At 45.1% G+C, this 16,858-nt stretch overlaps 1 long non-coding RNA gene across 2 annotated transcripts in view; it reads left to right on the top strand.

The window, feature by feature from the left end:
* The window catches only part of LOC116529766, a 32,302-nt gene that overhangs the window by 9,398 nt on the left and 6,046 nt on the right, over positions 1-16,858 (top strand). The window contains exons 2-6 of one of the 2 annotated variants that reach the window (XR_004259661.1): positions 3,911-3,987; positions 12,747-12,884; positions 13,489-13,613; positions 14,709-14,840; positions 15,537-16,496. This is a non-coding gene — a long non-coding RNA (uncharacterized LOC116529766). Of the gene's footprint in view, positions 1-3,910; positions 3,988-12,746; positions 12,885-13,488; positions 14,841-15,536; positions 16,497-16,858 lie in introns of both variants that reach the window. The other variant, XR_004259660.1, reaches the window with a different exon arrangement.

The raw sequence follows: 16,858 nt of genomic DNA, 5'->3' as shown, positions 1-16,858 counted from the left end.
TGCTCAGGAACCCAAAGCATGTGGCCCATACCCATTTTAGGACAGATTGTTATGGCGGTGAGCCTGCTGTAACCTTCATTGGCAAAGCAGAGTCCAGTGCTACTATCTGGGCCAAATGTATTTATAGGATCGAGTCTCCAATCTCTCATTACAACCAACTTCCCCTAATCTTTATGGGGAGCCTAAGTGCCGGCACAGCCCCATAACCCTGGGCCACTCAGACCTCCCCACGATGCTGGTCTCCCACCCGACTCCGTCAAGCCGGGTCCTCTGGAGGTTAAGGGAATTTATTTTGAAATGAAATGGCAACTGGAAAAAGCTTTTATTTTCATATGGGAAAAAACCTCATTTTTTCTCCTGATTAGTGTTCACAACAGCAGCCTGGAATGCTTTCTGCAACCAATTTGTAGATGTTCTTATAAAACAGATCCCTCTCCTTGATCTGATTTTTCCCCCCTGCGCATTTGTTCTCCTTAAACCTTTCAGCACATTTGTTAACTTGAATGACATCTAAAAAAAACGCCACCCCATTAATGTGGAGTCATCCCATCCACTGGCTGTGCATCAGTCCTTTAATTGGGATGGCTTGGTTCCCTCCCAGATGTTCCCTTTCAGCAGATACCATTGTGTTTTAAAACTTTGGATAATTATAGCTCTGTAAACCTAGAGAAGATTTGTTGGCTCCAGCCAGCTCCTGCTCCTAATGCAATAGCTTCATTGTTTAGTAATCGCCCTATTCACAAAGCAAAGGGATCTGTGTCGGCAAAGACATCTATTCAAAGCACCTTCTCTGTGCTGGATAAACAGTGGCAGAAGCAGCTACCAAGCGAACCAAAACACTCACAGGGGACTCAGCCACACGTTTGACCAGGGCTGCTTTTCACTTCTCAAATGGGACTGTTCTTCAGAAAATGTCTTCACCTTTTCTTTGGCAACCAATCAGCCTGCAGGCAGAGTCTTTTGCTTTGCTGGTGAAATCCTCGCTAAAAGCTAAAAAAAAAAAAAAAAAAAAAATTGTGGGAAAATTTTGTGGGAAAGTGTCTGCAGCGTAGAAATGAGGCGAAGGGCCTCAGATGAGATGCCGAGCGCTGGGGAGCAGGCCGCACAGGCTCTCCCTAAGGAGGACATGGGAGAGATAAATGTCCCTAAGCTGTCCCCCGACCCCCAGAAAAATTCAGAACAATTTCTGGGAGGGCTGTGGGAGAGAGTCAACAGCGGCCAAACAATGTAGAAAGAGGGAGAGAGGTTCTTAGACTCTTTTGAGGATGTTCGCTGGACTTTAGACCCTGAGGTTCCGAGCCAGTGGGAGCCTGGTGAATGTGGGAGCCCAGATTTTTCTGGCTCTTGCGTACACCTGCTAATGCAGAAGCACACCCTCTCTGAAAAGTCCTCCCTCCTGTGCGGGTGTTTCTGAAACTCCCTGGGAAATCTACTTGGAGGGTAAAGAGCTTGAGCCAAGCCTAACTGATGTGCACTTACATTCGAGGCGGATCTAAGAGCCTAGCGCTGCCTGTCATCATACTGCAGGCTTCAGCAAACCGCGCAGTAGACGCATGCCGCTTTGCTGCCTCCTCATTTCTCCTCGGTCCGGTCCTGACCCTGCAGGCCCCAGCAGTGCAAGCCAGGATCTTGGGAGAGGGCAGAGGTGAACAAGAGAAAAAGCAGAGGGAGATTTTTAAAATAATTGCCATAAGTGATATAAATATAGAGTATCCCATGTGTGTATTAATACATATATATGGGTATATATAAATCATCTGTGTGCACATATATACCTATATAATATATATTTACATGTGTATGTGTGTGTGCATGTATATATGTATTGAAGGGATGACTGCTTTTTTTTTTTTTTTTTGAGATAGTTTTGCTCTCGTTGCCCAGGCTGGAGTGCAATGGTGCGATCTCAGCTCACCGCAAACTCTGCCTCCCAGGTTCAAGCGATTCTCCTGCCCCAACCTCTCAAGCAGCTGGGATTACAGGCATGTGGTACCACACCTGGCTAATTTTGTATTTTTAGTAGAGACAGGATTTCTCCCATATTGGTCGGGCTGGTCTCGAACTCCCGACCTCAGGTGATCTGCCCAACTTGGCCTCCCTAAGTGCTGGAATTACAGGCGTGAGTCACCATGCCCAGATGGGATGACTGCTTTAACATAAAGATTGTTTAGAGGTGAAAATATTTAAAATCTTATCTGAACTTTCCTTATCTGACTAAAGGAGCCTTTCAAAAATACAGCTGCTATTAACCCTGCTCTGAGGGGGTTTCCTGCGAATTCCAGGAAGTAGACAAATTGCCCCTTCCCATTAGCGCCAAAAAAAGCCTCACAGCACCTTACACATTTTCCCATTGAATCCTAAATTCCTGCTGCTCCCTTTTTTGTTATATTGGTATAAATTGAGCATCCTTAATCCAAAATCCAAACTGCTCTAAAAATCAGAAAGTTTTTGAGCACTGACAGGATGCCTCAAGCGGAAAATTCCACACACATATATAGATGGAACACAAACATTGTTTAGGTGCGAAATTCTTTTTAAAACTGTATGAAGTTATCATCAGTCTACGGGTAGGAGATGCATGTAAAACATAAATGAATTTTGTTTAGACATAGGGCCTGAGATTCCCAAGATATCTCGTTACACACATGCAAACATTCCAAAATCTGAAAAAATCCAAAATATGAAACACTTCTAAGTCCCGAGTATTTCAAATTCTGTAAGGGATATTCAGCCTGTATATAAACGTTTACCACTGGGTATTCAGTGGGGTATTCAGTGAGTCACTCATTAGTGACATCAAATGCACGTGTGAGTAAACCTCTTTTCTTCTGCTAATCTGTCTATTGCCAGTTAATTTGAGGCCCCCAAGCATTTGAACCCAAGTGAGTAGACAAAAAGTCTTCCTCCCAATAGTTTATATATATGTGTTTATATATATATATATATATATATATATATATAAACACACACATGCACACACATATGTGTATATTCTGTGGACAGTTCCTACAGGTATAGAGCAGTAAATATTAGGGCCACCTGTCCCCAGGGTACCTTCATCTCCTCCATCCTAACCCGAGTTGCAAACCACCACTCCGAGTGGGTCTCTTTCCATTGGGGTCTGCTTCTGTCGGGTGGGCATCAGCTGTGCCCATCTGGTCTGCTGGGCACTCACATCCTGCAGCTGAGGCCCATGGCCCTCTGGTCTCCAGAGATGCTGAGCTGCCTATAGTTGACAGGAAGGAGGGAGGGAGCCTCTATTTCCTGTGATGTTTTATTGATATATATTTAAAGCTTCAAGCTTGCACACTAATGTTTTCTAGGGCTTTAATGGAACATCACTTCTATTGTTTTGTTTTCTTTTCCTTCCCTTTAAACATCTCCCCTTCTCCCCATGGGGATTACACCTGCATCTGCCAGGGCTACTGGGGAACCATTCCCCATTCAGAGCCTACCAGCTCCCTTAGGTCCCTGCGCTGGTCCTGTTAGTGCTATTTGCCCAGCATCAGAACACTGCCTGGCACCTGGCCCAGGTCCACAACCCCTATCCATAATTCTAAACTTCTCAAACCTCTGAAAACACTAGTTTTTTCATAACCACCTTGGTGGCAAAACATGAAGTGAAGTAAGGCTGCATTTATCCCACTTAGCGTGAATATCCATCTATCTGGCTGAGACAGGACTGCAGAAATACCGTGTTTGATCTGCAAAGTGTTGCCTCCAACCCCTCTAGGGATGTTATATAATATTTGATTTATGCATCACATTGCCTTTCTGAAATCTGAAAATTTCTGAATTGTAAAACACAACTGGCCTCAAGGGCTTCTGATATGTGCTTGTGGGCTTAGGCACATGTCAATAAATATGTGCTGAAGGCATTTCTGAATTTCTCCTTCTTTCCCACCTCCAGGGCTCTGTTACGAGTTCAAGGTGTGTGGCTCCTTCCTGTCTGATAAGAACCATCCCCCAGTCTTGAGACAAACAGGTGTAAGTATCTTTTCCTCATGTATCCCAGGCTTATGGCTTATATCCCTAAACACAAAACAATTAACAAGGGTAAAGCCTACACACTTCTTTAATGTACATTTTATATGACATGGAAACTTCGAAAATGAAGATCCACCCCACCATAAACAGAGAAACCTGTGTATTTTCATGCTCAGGGTTGATGAAAGCATGATTGAACAAAGGGGGTATGATGTCATGGTAATGAATGGGGGGAGAACTTAGCAAGGCCTGTTTGTTCAGATTCTTCCTGGTGTTTCTGTGTCTTCCTTACTTTTCTCTGGGAGTAAAGAGGGCATCTGTCACATGAGGTCTTGTGACCTGCTGCAAGGGAGAAGGGAGAAGGCAAGGTGAAAGTGGCCTTCCTGCTTCTGTTCTTTTCCAAAATGCCAAGGTGCTATATTTTATTGTATTTATTTATTTATTTTGAGACGGAGTTTCGCTCTTGTTGCCCAGGCTGGAGTGCAATGGCATGATCTCGGCTCACCACAACCTCCGCCTCCTGAGTTCAAGCGATTCTCCTACCTCAGCCCCCAGAGTGGCTGGGACTACAGGCATTCGCCACCACGCCAAGCCAATTTTTTTTGCATTTTTAGTAGACATGAGGTTTCTCCATGTTGGTCAGGCTGGTCTTAAACTCCCAACCTCAGGTGATCTGCTTACTTTGGTCTCTCAAAGTGCTGGGATTACAGGCGTGACCCACTGGCCCAAGGTGCTGTATTTTAAGGTAGTGTGTCCTGAACCCCATCACAGGCTTTTGGTAGGCCTGCCCAGGTTCGCTATGACCACAGGGGATGGTCCACACATGAACTAGAGCCAGGTCCCAAGTACACATGGGAATTTCATAAAAAGAAATCCACCCTTAATATCACATTAGGAAAAAATAAGATAGAATATTTTCAAATCTGAGCTGGCATTCAGGTCTAGCGAGTTAGCAGAAAAAAGTTTTTTTGAAGAAATGTGATCTAGTAGCAGTCATTTATAGACATGCTGAATACAGACATTTATCTACAATTCAGTCATACCAAATCTGCTTCAGAAGAGGGTTCTAGAATCCTACTATTATTAATATTTTAATCTCCCTCCCTTTTTCCTCCGCACTCTTCTGCCCAAGGTCCTGAGTCTACTCTCCTCGTGTCCCAAAGGGACGTGGTTAGGTTTATTCTGCAGCTGAAGAGGCTCATGCTTCACAGCCTGTGGCTAACACAAGCCTCTTCCGAGCTCTGCACCTCCTTTTGTGTCTGAATTTATGAGTTCTACTGCTTCTCAAGGACCTCACAGTTATCAAGCTCTAGACCCCATAAAACATGACCGCTCCCCTGGGAGATGACAGGTATTGCTGGTCCCAGAGGGAAACCAGGGGTGTCTCCCTGCAGTCTTTTCTATCCTCAGGGTGGAGCATGTATAAGACAGCTCTTCCTCATGTTAATAATGATGGGTTCCCACGGCATAACTTGAATATTTTGTGCTAAAATACTCCCCACTTCCGGGAATCAGAGGCCAAAAAAAGGGAAAGTCTCTATATCCCTGACATAGGGATTTCACCTCTCATTCATAGAGAAAAATGATGCTCAAAGAGCTTGACAAGTCATTTATCTAAGACGGTGCAGCTGGTAAGAGATCCAGTCAGAAGGGAACCCCACATCCTAAACTCCAAAACGGGTGCTTTTCTTTTATCCTATATTCCTAATTCATCCGAGGCAACCATTTGAAGAAAGAAAGAATCTGGATCCTTCTTTTCAGCGTTAGTCAACTGAACCTGCACTTGAGCCTTGCTGAGTAACCTAACCCTATAGTGCCAACATTTTTAGTGAAAACACATATACCCTTTGGGGAGGCTTTCTCTCCTTTCACTTTGTTTTACACCAATGTGCGTTTCAGCAGGAAAGCAATCCTTATACTTCAGGTGCTGATGTGCTTAAGCCACTTAACACTTTTTGGCTCAATTTTTTAAGAGGGCTTTATGACTTGGAGCCAGAGCAATCCTAATGTGTCTGTGTCACGAACATGCTAATATTTGTGCTAATGGCAGGGTGCAAAATCCAGGGAGGCCAATGACATGGGGCTGAGAGGCAGGGCCTTCTTGTCACCCCTACATGACATAAGGGTTCCAACAAGGTGGGCTTCTAGGTGTTGATCCCGTGGGGAGTGCAATGCAGAGGTGACAAGGAAGACCACTCTATGAGTTTATAGGAGCTGTCATAACAAAGTACCACCAACTGAGAGGCTTAAAAACCAGAAATTTACAGTCTCATAGTTCTGGAGGCTGGAAATCCAAGGTCAAGCCACGCTGCCTCTGAAGGCACCAGGGAAGGATCTAGTGTTCCAGGCTTCCCTCCTGGTTTCTGGTAGTTCCTTGGCTTGTGGCAGCGTGAATCCAACCTTCACATGGTATTTTTCCTCTGTGTGTGTGTCTGTGTCCAAATTTTTCCTTTTGTTTTGATATAGAGTCTCACTCATTGTCACCAATGCTGGAGTGCAGTGGCACGATGTCAGCTTACCACACCTCCGCCTCCCAGTTTCAAGTGATTCTCCTGCCTCAGCCTCCCGAGTAGCTGGAACTATAGGCACATGCCACCACGCCCAGCTAATTTTAATATTTTTAGTAGAGATGGGGTTTTGCCATGTTGGCCAGGATGATCCCGAACTCCTGACCTCAGATGTTCCGTCTGCCTCAATCTCCCAAAGTGCTGGATTACAGGTGTAAGCTACGATGCCCAGCCCCAATTTTTCTCTTTTGATAAGGATACTCAGTCATATTGTATCGGGGGCTCACTCTACTCCAGTATTACCTTGTCTAAACGAATTATTATATCTGCAACAACTGTATTTCCAAATAGAGTCACAACAACTGTATTTCCAGATAGAGTCACATTTTGAGTCACTAGGGTTAGGATTTCAAAACATGAATTTGGATCATGAGAACATAATTCAGCCCATCACAGACCACCCTCTGGATCTTCCTTCTCACATACAAAATGCATTCACCCAAACCCAACACTCCTGAAAGTCTTGATGTATTCTAGTATCGACCCAAAGTTCAAAACCTCATTTAAATATCATCTACATGAGGGGTTCGTGACACTCAGTGTGATTCATTCTGGAGCAACATTCTTCTCTAGCTGTGAGCCTATGAAACCAGACAAGTTTACTTGCAAGACACAAATGTTAGCACAGGTATAAGCCAGACATGCCCATTCCTAAAGGGAGAAATCAGAAAGGAAAGGGGGCTCAAAACTTCCGGGGAGGTTCAAAACCTGCCAGGATAAATTCCATTGGATTTTAAGCTTTGTGAATAATGATTTTTGGCTTGATGCTCTGTCCTCTGAGCTCATTTAAATTATGCAAAATAAAATTAATTTGCTTAAAGTCTACTGCTTTTAAATATTAATCACCTTTAAAAAAACACTTTCACAGCAGCATGTAGACTGGTGCTTGACCAAGCAAATGACACAATAGCCGAGTCTGGTTAACACATAAAATTAACCACTGCAAATACTTCTTGAGAAATTACCAAAATATGTCCAAGATGGGGGAAAGCCAGGAAGAAGCTCTTAGGAGAGAAGGTGAAGACGTGTTCTGGCTGCTTGTCTGGGCTATGTACCCGAGAGGCGGGACTCAGAGGAATCATCACCTGAAGATTGTGCAAAGCATAGTTTTGATCTGCCACAATGGTTTAGATCAGAGGAATGCACAGGAAGAATTTTGTGCTCTTGGTCATGACAGCCAGAGAATTTTCTTTATCATCTAGGGTGGGAAGCAAATGAGGTGACCTGAAAGTCAAGTGAAAATAGCATCAGGAGTAGCCTGAGAGGTACCAGAATATGCCACCTCCAGATACGCCTCTTTGGCATATGGATTATTTTGAGCTCGAGGCCATCAAGAACCAGCAGACTCAGGAAAAGCTCTAAAACCAGGGCATGTGGCTTCCCTTAATAAAGGAAATTTAGGTTTGTAGAGATATCTCCCTCTTCTATACCAGGACAAGGATTACTCTTAACAACTCTTATCAAAGAAGAAGGTACTGATTTAAATCCACAAAACAAAACTTACTAAACAACTCTTGCCTACCGTACTTTTTCTGGTCACCATCCCATAACTTGCCTCTCCCACTCAGAACCCTTTTCCTGTGTTTTGTGTTAAGGTGATATGTAAGCCCAAGTTCTAACCACTTCTTTGGGTTACTCACCTCTGGGTACTTCCATGCGTAATCAGGATGCACATGTTAATAAACTGCTGCTTCCTTTTCTCTTGCTAATCTGTCTTTTGTCAGTCCAATATATAGGACCCCAGCTGGAAAATCTAGAAGAGTAGCAGAAAGAATAATGTTTTTTCCTCCCTTGTAAGCTCTAAAAGACAACTGTCTGATCTAGGGAGAAAGCCCTGTGACCTCCTGAACATGCCTCACCAGACCAATAGTGTATTGTATTTTATTTGTCTGTCTATCTATCTATCTATCTATCTATCTATCTATCTATCTATCATCTATCAAGTGCCATGTGTTGATCTTTTGCAAGGATATCTCCCCAACAAGTAGCACAGGACCTTATGCCTAGCAAGTATTCAAGTAAGAGCTATTGAATGAAAATGTCAGCAGACTGCACCCAGCTTCCTAAAGCTCAGTGGTGACTACAATACACACACACACACACACACACACACACACACACGCACGTGTGTGTGTGTGTATATATGTATATTTTTGAGACAGTCTCACTCTGTCGTCCAGGCTGAAGTGCAGTGGCATGGTCACTACTTCCTGCAGCCTTAATTTCCTAAGCTCAAGTGATCCTCCCACCTCAGTCTCCTGAGTAACTGGGACTACAGGGTAATTTTTTTTTTTTTTAAATTTTTAGTAGAGACGGGGTCTCACTATATTCCCCAAGCTGGTCTCAAACTCCTGAGCCCAAGTGATCCTCCAGTCTTGGCCTCATCTAAGTGCTGAGATTACAGGAGTGAGCTATTGTACTGGTCAACAACAACATTTTATAGCAGGGTGAGGAAGATGCAATTTAGTTTGTGGAGCGCAGTGAACCTATCTCAAAGCCGCATTTGCCAGCGCAGCACACTCTTTCCCTAGATCGTGTGGCTGTTTGCACAAGGCGGATAGCTGAAAAGAGGGAGATATTAAAGCACTCCCAGCCACCCCTTGGCTGCCAGAAAAGCCTGGTGGTTGTGTGATCCTGCGTTAAGATAAAGTGAGTTGGAGGATGCCAGCCGGCTTTCTTCTATTCTCAGTCTATAACCAGAGATCCTAATCTTGACGCAAAGTGGAGATTCACTTCTGGACATGCTTTATTCTAAAGGGCATGCAGCGAGGAGAAAGGGAGGAGCACGTTTTGAGGAGGAGGGAGGCCTCTGAGAGAAATCCCTTCCAGTAGGGTGAGGGCAGCAGCATGTGACCCACTTACAGCCTCCTGGAAGCCTCCTGTTTGTCCGTCTGTCTAGGGCCCAAATTGTGAGCACTGAAGGGAAGGGCATAGAGCAGGCAGCTGGGGTTTGTGACGATATTTCCATGTCAGCGTGTTCGGCACCCACGCACTACGCAACACATACGACACGTGATATTCCTTTCCCTGGTATTGCTAACTTGCAATCTCTGTGGCTCCGGGGCCTCCTGCCTTTGAATAAGTCTTGGGAGAGAAGCAGACGGCAATCGAGCCTCTAGCTCTCCATTGACAAGGAGGCAGTTCCAAACTGGGATTACTGATTTCCATTTCAAAACTGCGTTCAATTTAGTTGATTTAAACGACTTGACTTTCCTCTGTGAAATGACTGCGGCACGTGAGCTCAGCCAGTCGCTCTTTGAAAGGCATCAACACGCTCCCTGCAGGGACCGATGGAGCTCCGCCACCCATTGTTTATCTAAAAACAGCGTTTTATTATTGTCGCTCAATTAGTGCAGACAGCGGACACAAATGACTTTCAACAGCTACATCCTGATGCTGTGTATCACACATAAAATGCCAAAGACTGCTCTAATAGCTAGCTAATAAAATCAAAATGCGCCTTTGTTGACTCCTGATTACTCACATCGTCACTCTTTCTTCCGAAATCTCTTCTTAATCTAATTACAGACAATGTTTCCACTTTAGTAAAAGAACATTAACCTCAGTAATCAACAGTTCTGTCCTCAATTTATTTATGAGCAAGCAACCAAGGTTTTTCTGAACGTAAACTTTGGAGGAGTGTTTATTTTCTATATACAAACTGGCATATTTTTTTCCTCTCAAGGTCAAAATATTATTGCCTATAGGGTTTTTCCCTGCAAGCTTTTCTTCTTCCTAAAAATTGCACAATCTGTCGTTTCATAGGCACCCATGAAAAGTCATTCCTAAGTTTCTCCCTGTTTATACTAACTGCTGTGAAAATGCTATTATACGCAAATATTTCAACTGTTTTGCAAACATGCTTTCATACATGCACACTCACTGCAGAGACAGTTGCCTGAAATAAGAAAGGCCCTTTGAAAAAGAAATGAAGGCTGGGCACGGTGGCTCACCCCTATAATCCCAGCACTTTGGGAGGCCGAGGCAGGTGGATCACGAGATCAAGAGATTGAGACCATCCTGGTCAACATGGTGAAACCCTGTCTCTACTAAAAATATCAAAATTAGCTGGGTATGGTGGCACACCCTGTAGTCCCAGCTACTCGGGAGGCTGAGGCAGGAGAATTGCTTGAGCCTGAGAGGCAGAGGTTGATTGCGCCATTGCACTCCAGCCTGGGTAACAAGAGCGAAACTCTGTCTCAAAAAAAAAAAAAAAAAGAAATGAAATCCATTGAGCCACTCAACACTTGCCATTTTTCAATTCCGTCTTGGAAGCCTGGATGACTTTAACATGTAGAAATTACGTTTTCCAGTGATTGCACTAGAACGTTGTTCTTTGAATGGAAAGATCCTGACCCCCAATTTATACTTCTAATTTAGAGAATGAAGAAGTTGAGGATCAAGAGAAGTGAAGAGATTTAGCTCAGGTTGAGTAACTGCAAGAGTGGCCAGTGAGGGACTGGGACCCAGGTGTTCTGAGAGCTCCTTGGATAGGTGCGTGAGGGAAACACAAAATACAAAAACTGGGCAGTAAAGACTCCTCCTTACGTGTGTCATGAGGCCCAGTTCTGCAGTGAGTGTTCAGTTGTTTAGCTGGACTGAAGCTGCCTTTTGTGGCTGGCCGTCACCTCCCGCCCCATTACCTTCATCTCAAAACACACACAGGCTCTTGGGTCACATAACGTTTCTCAAGTTTTCATTTGAGTTTAAGGTTGGACTACATCCAGGCTAAACATAAAGAAAACCTCAAGGCCAGCCCTCCCCTCCACGTGGCCCCTGCCAAGTTCCCTCTGGGTTTAGCATAGATGGGGAACCAACGTGACCTCACGACTCAAGACTCCAACTCTGGTCAGGCTTGGTCTCGCCTCCTCTCTGGACTCTCTTTGGGGTGAGAAGAAAGGGGGTGATGTTGGCAGTGTGAGAGGAATTCCTCCTTTTACCCAGAAGCAGAGAAATTACATTAAGTCAGGACTGAAGGCCAAAGTCAAGGAACCTGCAATGGGAGAGGTAGGAGACGATGAATGGATGTGCAATTGGGAGGCCAGAGCTCTGTCCTCCAGAGCCCACTTCTTGCCTGTTACCTTCGACTGAGCATCCAGCATTTTATCAGGAGAACCAGAAGCAGGAGGTCATGACCAAAGAAGGGCCTAAGAGTCAAGCAACCTTACCCCTGGTCCACAGCAAAACACATCCGCCACTTAACTAGCTCTAAGCCATTTGGGCACGATTCTTTTTTTAACTAATTAATTAATTTTAGAGACAGAGTCTTGCTCTGACACCCAGGCTGGAGTGCAGTGGTGTGGCCAAAACTCACTATAGCCTGGAACTCCTGGGCTCAAGTGACCATCCCTTCTCAGGCCCTTGAATAGCTAGGACCACAGGCACATGTCACCATGCCTGGCTAACTTTTAAAATTTTTTTGTAGAAACAGGGCTCACTTTGTTGTCTAGGCTGGTCTTGAACTCCTGGCCTCAAGCAATTCTTCCACCTTGGCCTTTCAAAGTGCTGGGAACATGGTGTGAGCCACGGCACCTGGCCAGAGTCACCACAATTTTCTTCTAATTATGTTATCCTTACCTCTCGGTGAAATGGACCACTCTTTGTAAACCACAAAACGTCCTGCCAATGAAAATCCTTATTGCCCCAATCTCTTATTTTCACGGAACGATGATAAGTGCAAGGAAAAATTAAGAAGTATCTAATGTCTGCAAGTGAGTTAAATAAGAGTACTTTGTCAGGAACACAGGGTTATTTTATTAATTACGAGCTGTTACTTAGGGATCATATGCCCTGTGTATGTCTTTAAAAGAATACTTTTTTTTTTTTTTTTTTAAATCATGCTGTTATCCTTCTGGCGCTCAAATTCTTTCAGGTTGGTGACAGTTCGTCAGTTTCTCTTCCTTCGCTGCCTGCCCTCACAAGGTGAAATACCATCCTCAATTTGGGGCTGCCATCTAGCTAGCTGCTTGGCTAGACGATGGGCTTCCTTTATTTCCACTGGCTAACGTCTCAACAGTACTGTGCTCTAGCTTTTAATACCTTCCGCAGGAAGCCACAAGAATGACCCTCAAAATGCGTGGGTCTTTCTGGAACTCTTCACCTTGAATTTTTAAGCCCTCACCCTCTCTTAAGTTCTGGCCTCTCTTGCCTTCTGAAACCACAAGGCAGTTAGAGATTCTAATCTCCCAACAGAAGTCACTTTGGCATCCACAGTCAGATGTCACCTGGGGTCACAGTCGCCTGTATGTGGTGGAAAGTTCTAAGCAGTTGCAGTTGCTTTTGTGATATGCCAGTTGACTTGAAGAGAGAAGTCCAAAACCCAACAGGAAGGTGAGGTTTCTGAGGCATGTTAAAAATACATTTACGTTTGTTTATATGTGAGCCATTATTTTTAGTCTGCGGAAGAGGATTTGACAAGGATCTAGAGGCTCATGGGGTCATGGCATAACTAGAGACATTTGTGTCGGGACAAAAGCAGTCATTTGGGCTCTTCTCTTGGTTATTATCCCACTTTTCTTTCTCCCTACCAGTCCCACAGTTCTGGAGAAGGAGGTAAAACTGAGCCCAGGTCTGCTTCTCTGTGTCGTTTCTCTGTTCCTCTCTAGGCTGGCTGCCACCACCAGGCACGCCGTTCTTGAGCAGCACACAGCTGAGCTGCTGGCTTCAGGAAGCTCTTTCTTGTTGTTAAGTGGCAAGGCTGTGACTTCAGAAGTCTCTGTCCTGTGGTGCTGCGCTCAGCGTGGCCTAGGGTGCTTGGTGGCTAGCAACCATGAGCTCAAGCCTCACCTTTGGGCCACGTGAGCAGGTTGGCTGGACATCTATAAATCGAGATAGTTCCTGCTTCGTTGTGGGATCTCCACCCACTGAGAGGTGGCTAGGAAGTTTAAAAAGACATGCTGGTTCTTTAGAATCTGGTTTTATGCACTCTTTTCAGATGGAATGACTGGGAACGAGGGGAGAAAACGGAAAAGCACAGTGGTGCTCCCCTGTGAATGCAGCATCTGTCTCACCTCCACGCAGTCTAGCAGAGCAGAGGGCATGCGAACCGAAAAATGTAAGGTGAGGTGACAGGAACACCCCAAAGGACCACTGACTGACACTAACTCTGGGACCAATGGCAGGGCCCAGAGCACTGACAAATCAACGGTGACCACACAGCCTTCTGTACTTGTGTCTCATGGATTGTGTCGGTAGAGTTTCTCTTACATTTAAACATACCTGCTCTGTATATGACTGACCCTAAGGTGGTCTTGAACTCCCAGTCTCAAGCAATCCTCCCACCTTGGCCTTTCCAAGTCCTGGGATCATGGGTGTGAGCCACGGCACTGGCCATGGGCACATTCCACAGTTTTCTTCTAATTATGTCATCTTACCTCTTGGTGAAATGGACCACTCTTTGAAAAGCACAAAACGTCCTGCCAGTGAAAATCCTGATTTGCCCCAATTTCTTATTTTCATGGAACGATGATATGCGCAAGGAAGAATTAAGAAGTACCTAATGTCTGCAAGTGAGTTAAAAAAGAGTACTTTGTCAGGAACACAGGGTTATTTTATTAGTTACCAGCTGTTACTTAGGGATCATATGCCCTGTGTATGCCTTTAAAAGAATACTTTTTTTTTTTTTTTTTTTTTTTTTTTTGTCAGGGCAAGCAATGCCCTGACAGCCTAGAGCTATTTGGTACTGTCTTAGTCACTTGGGCTGCCATAACAAAATATCACACACAGGGTGGCTTAAACGAAGAATTTCATTTTCTCACAGTTCTAGAGGCTGAGAAGTCCAAGATCAAGGTGCCAGTCTGATTCCTGGTGAGGGCTCTCTTTCTAATTTGCAGACAGCTGGCTTCTCGCTGTGCCCTCACATGGCCTTTCCTCTGAGTGTGCATGAAAAGAGACAGGGAGAGACATCTCTGGTGTCTTCCTCTGCTTGCAAGTCCACCAGTCCGATTGGATTGGGGGTCCCCCTCTGTGATCCCACTTAACATTAATTACCTCCTAAAGGCCCCATCTCCAAATATAGTCATATTGGGGGGTTAAGAGTTTAACGTATGAATCTGGTAGGGACACAGTTCAGTTCATAGCAAGCCCAGACAAGTATAGCTGACTCAGGCTTGGACCGCTCCTCATACAAGCCCTTTTCTGTTTCTACACACCCAGGTTCAGGTGTGCCCAAGCAGCAGCTGTATCTGTTTATCAGAGGGCTGCCCTAGATCCAGAAATATTTTGACAGTGCAATAATGAAGATTGGCTTCCTTCTAGAAATGACAGTCCTTAACCAGTGAATGACAGGTGAGAGGGAGGGGTAAATACTCCGGTAGCTTCCTTGCCCCCTGGCCAGGACAGCAGTGATAATACGTAGGAAGATCTGGAGAGAGGGTAAGTCACATCTCAGTGTTTCCTTTCCTGGGGCTTTGCTCAATGTTGCTCCCTGTCCCAGCATCCTCCTTTCCTTGTGAGGCCCACTTCTCAGATCCCTAACCAGTTTTTCCTGGGAATATTCCTTAAGCGAATCACTCAGGCTCTGCTTCTGAGGAGTCCAACCTCAAACAACACAAGACCCACGTGGCGGTTATTTGTCCCAACTCCCAGCATCAACCCAGCATCCCCTCAGCTTAGATGATTTCTCAATGTTTTCAAGTTCAGGCTTCCTGGGCCATTTCATAAAGATTCTCAGAGTGAAAGAATTTATAATCCTGTCACAAACACATAATAGGCCACTGTTTTTCCACTCTAAAGAGTCTTTTGGAAGATCCCAGCTCAAAGTCAGTACCAAGGCCCTAAGGGAAATTCTGCTTCCTCAGACTTAATTCAGAACAACCTAGGCCTTGGCCAAAGCTTCCAACCACGACACCCACAAATCACATCGTGTTTCCCTCTCCCTGTAGCCCAGCAAATATCAAAGCCAACTGGGGCTTTATATAGCATTCACCAACTTTGGATAACTTTTCAAAAATAGTTTTAGTTTCTTTCTTATTGTCTCCCCAGTGTCTGATAACTCTGGAAAGAGGCCTGTAGATTGTCACTTGGGGAGTCCAGCAGAAAACCAATCCTGCAACTCCAGAAAGCTGGACAGTGAGCCCACATTTTCCTATACTGGGAGCGGTCAGCTCTCTCCTTCCTCCTGGCCCTGGAAGCCTCAGGACTGACTCCTATTGCTCTGCAGAGTGGGCTGTGTTGGACACAGTGCAAAGAGTAAAACCAATGACTCAAATGGGGAGAACTACAGTTACCCAAGCTTCTCCTGCCTTCTCTTTACATAAACTTCAAGAGCGTCTAGTTTAGGAGAAGCATCCACATTTCATTCAACATGACACGCTCCCTAGGAAACTTTCCACAGTGCCCACATCACTAGAGGCTGGACTTGCTATGATCACCACGGCTCTTGGGCCAACCCTGGAAACACTCTAAAGACACAAGCTTGGCAAGAAGCCTAAAGAGAAATACCCAGAAGTCCTATGGGTTATTGCATCTCAATGCACACTTCTCAGACAAGGACTCGTGGGAAGGCAGACACGACGGGAAAGGAGGTCTCAGGAAAGCTCTCCGAGTCCCAATTCCTAGTCGTAGCTCCCCCTGTTGAAGGTACTGATGGACTTGGAATGGTGGACTGGGACCTGGAATTTCATGTACGGTTCACTTTCTACAAAGGGTGCTTCCCAAGCTTTGTGAAGGAAAGGAGAAGCTATGTGAGAAGGAAATATATGGAAGTGGCGAGAGGAAAGGAGAGGCAGTCAGTAGCAAGGTACGCATTGTCATGTCATGACTTGATTCAAGTTTTGCTGGACAGGCGCTTTAGGGCCTTGTTTTTGCCCTCAGCCCACAGATCCGAGGGCGGCCTAGTGAGGCACAGCCCCCCCACCCCCCACCACAGGAGTGTTTGTTTGGGTTGGAGGAGGAAGTGTTAAATTCCAACCTCAGCACAAATCTTGAAGACTGCCAATCCAGGTGTGGCAAACAACAAAATGTGCTCTTGCTTTCCTTTTCTCTTTCCTTTCTTGCCAATCAGAGTGAATGGATTCTGAGCTTTTACCGGTGTTTAAATTAATTTTTGATGAAAAAATAAAGTTGGGGGTGGGGAGTGGGAGTTAAAATTACAGCCTGCTCTATAAAGGCAGAGTAATTTCTGGAAGGTCATAGCTGCTACTGGCAAGCGTGGCCTGAGTTAGGAACAATGTACTTGCTGTTTCAGGAGCAAATCCAGGCTGGAGAAGGCTCTCTCTGCATAACTCAGGGTTGGATTTAGTTCTGGATTCATGCAGACCTCCCTGACCGCTGACGGACGAGCCAGGGCTGTATGAGCATTGGCC

Source organism: Sapajus apella, unplaced genomic scaffold (genome assembly GCF_009761245.1).
Source record: "Sapajus apella isolate SASKATOON/1434 unplaced genomic scaffold, GSC_monkey_1.0 scaffold63, whole genome shotgun sequence".
NCBI classification, from domain to species: Eukaryota; Metazoa; Chordata; class Mammalia; order Primates; family Cebidae; genus Sapajus; species Sapajus apella.
This window is presented reverse-complemented; position numbering and strand designations above follow the sequence as displayed.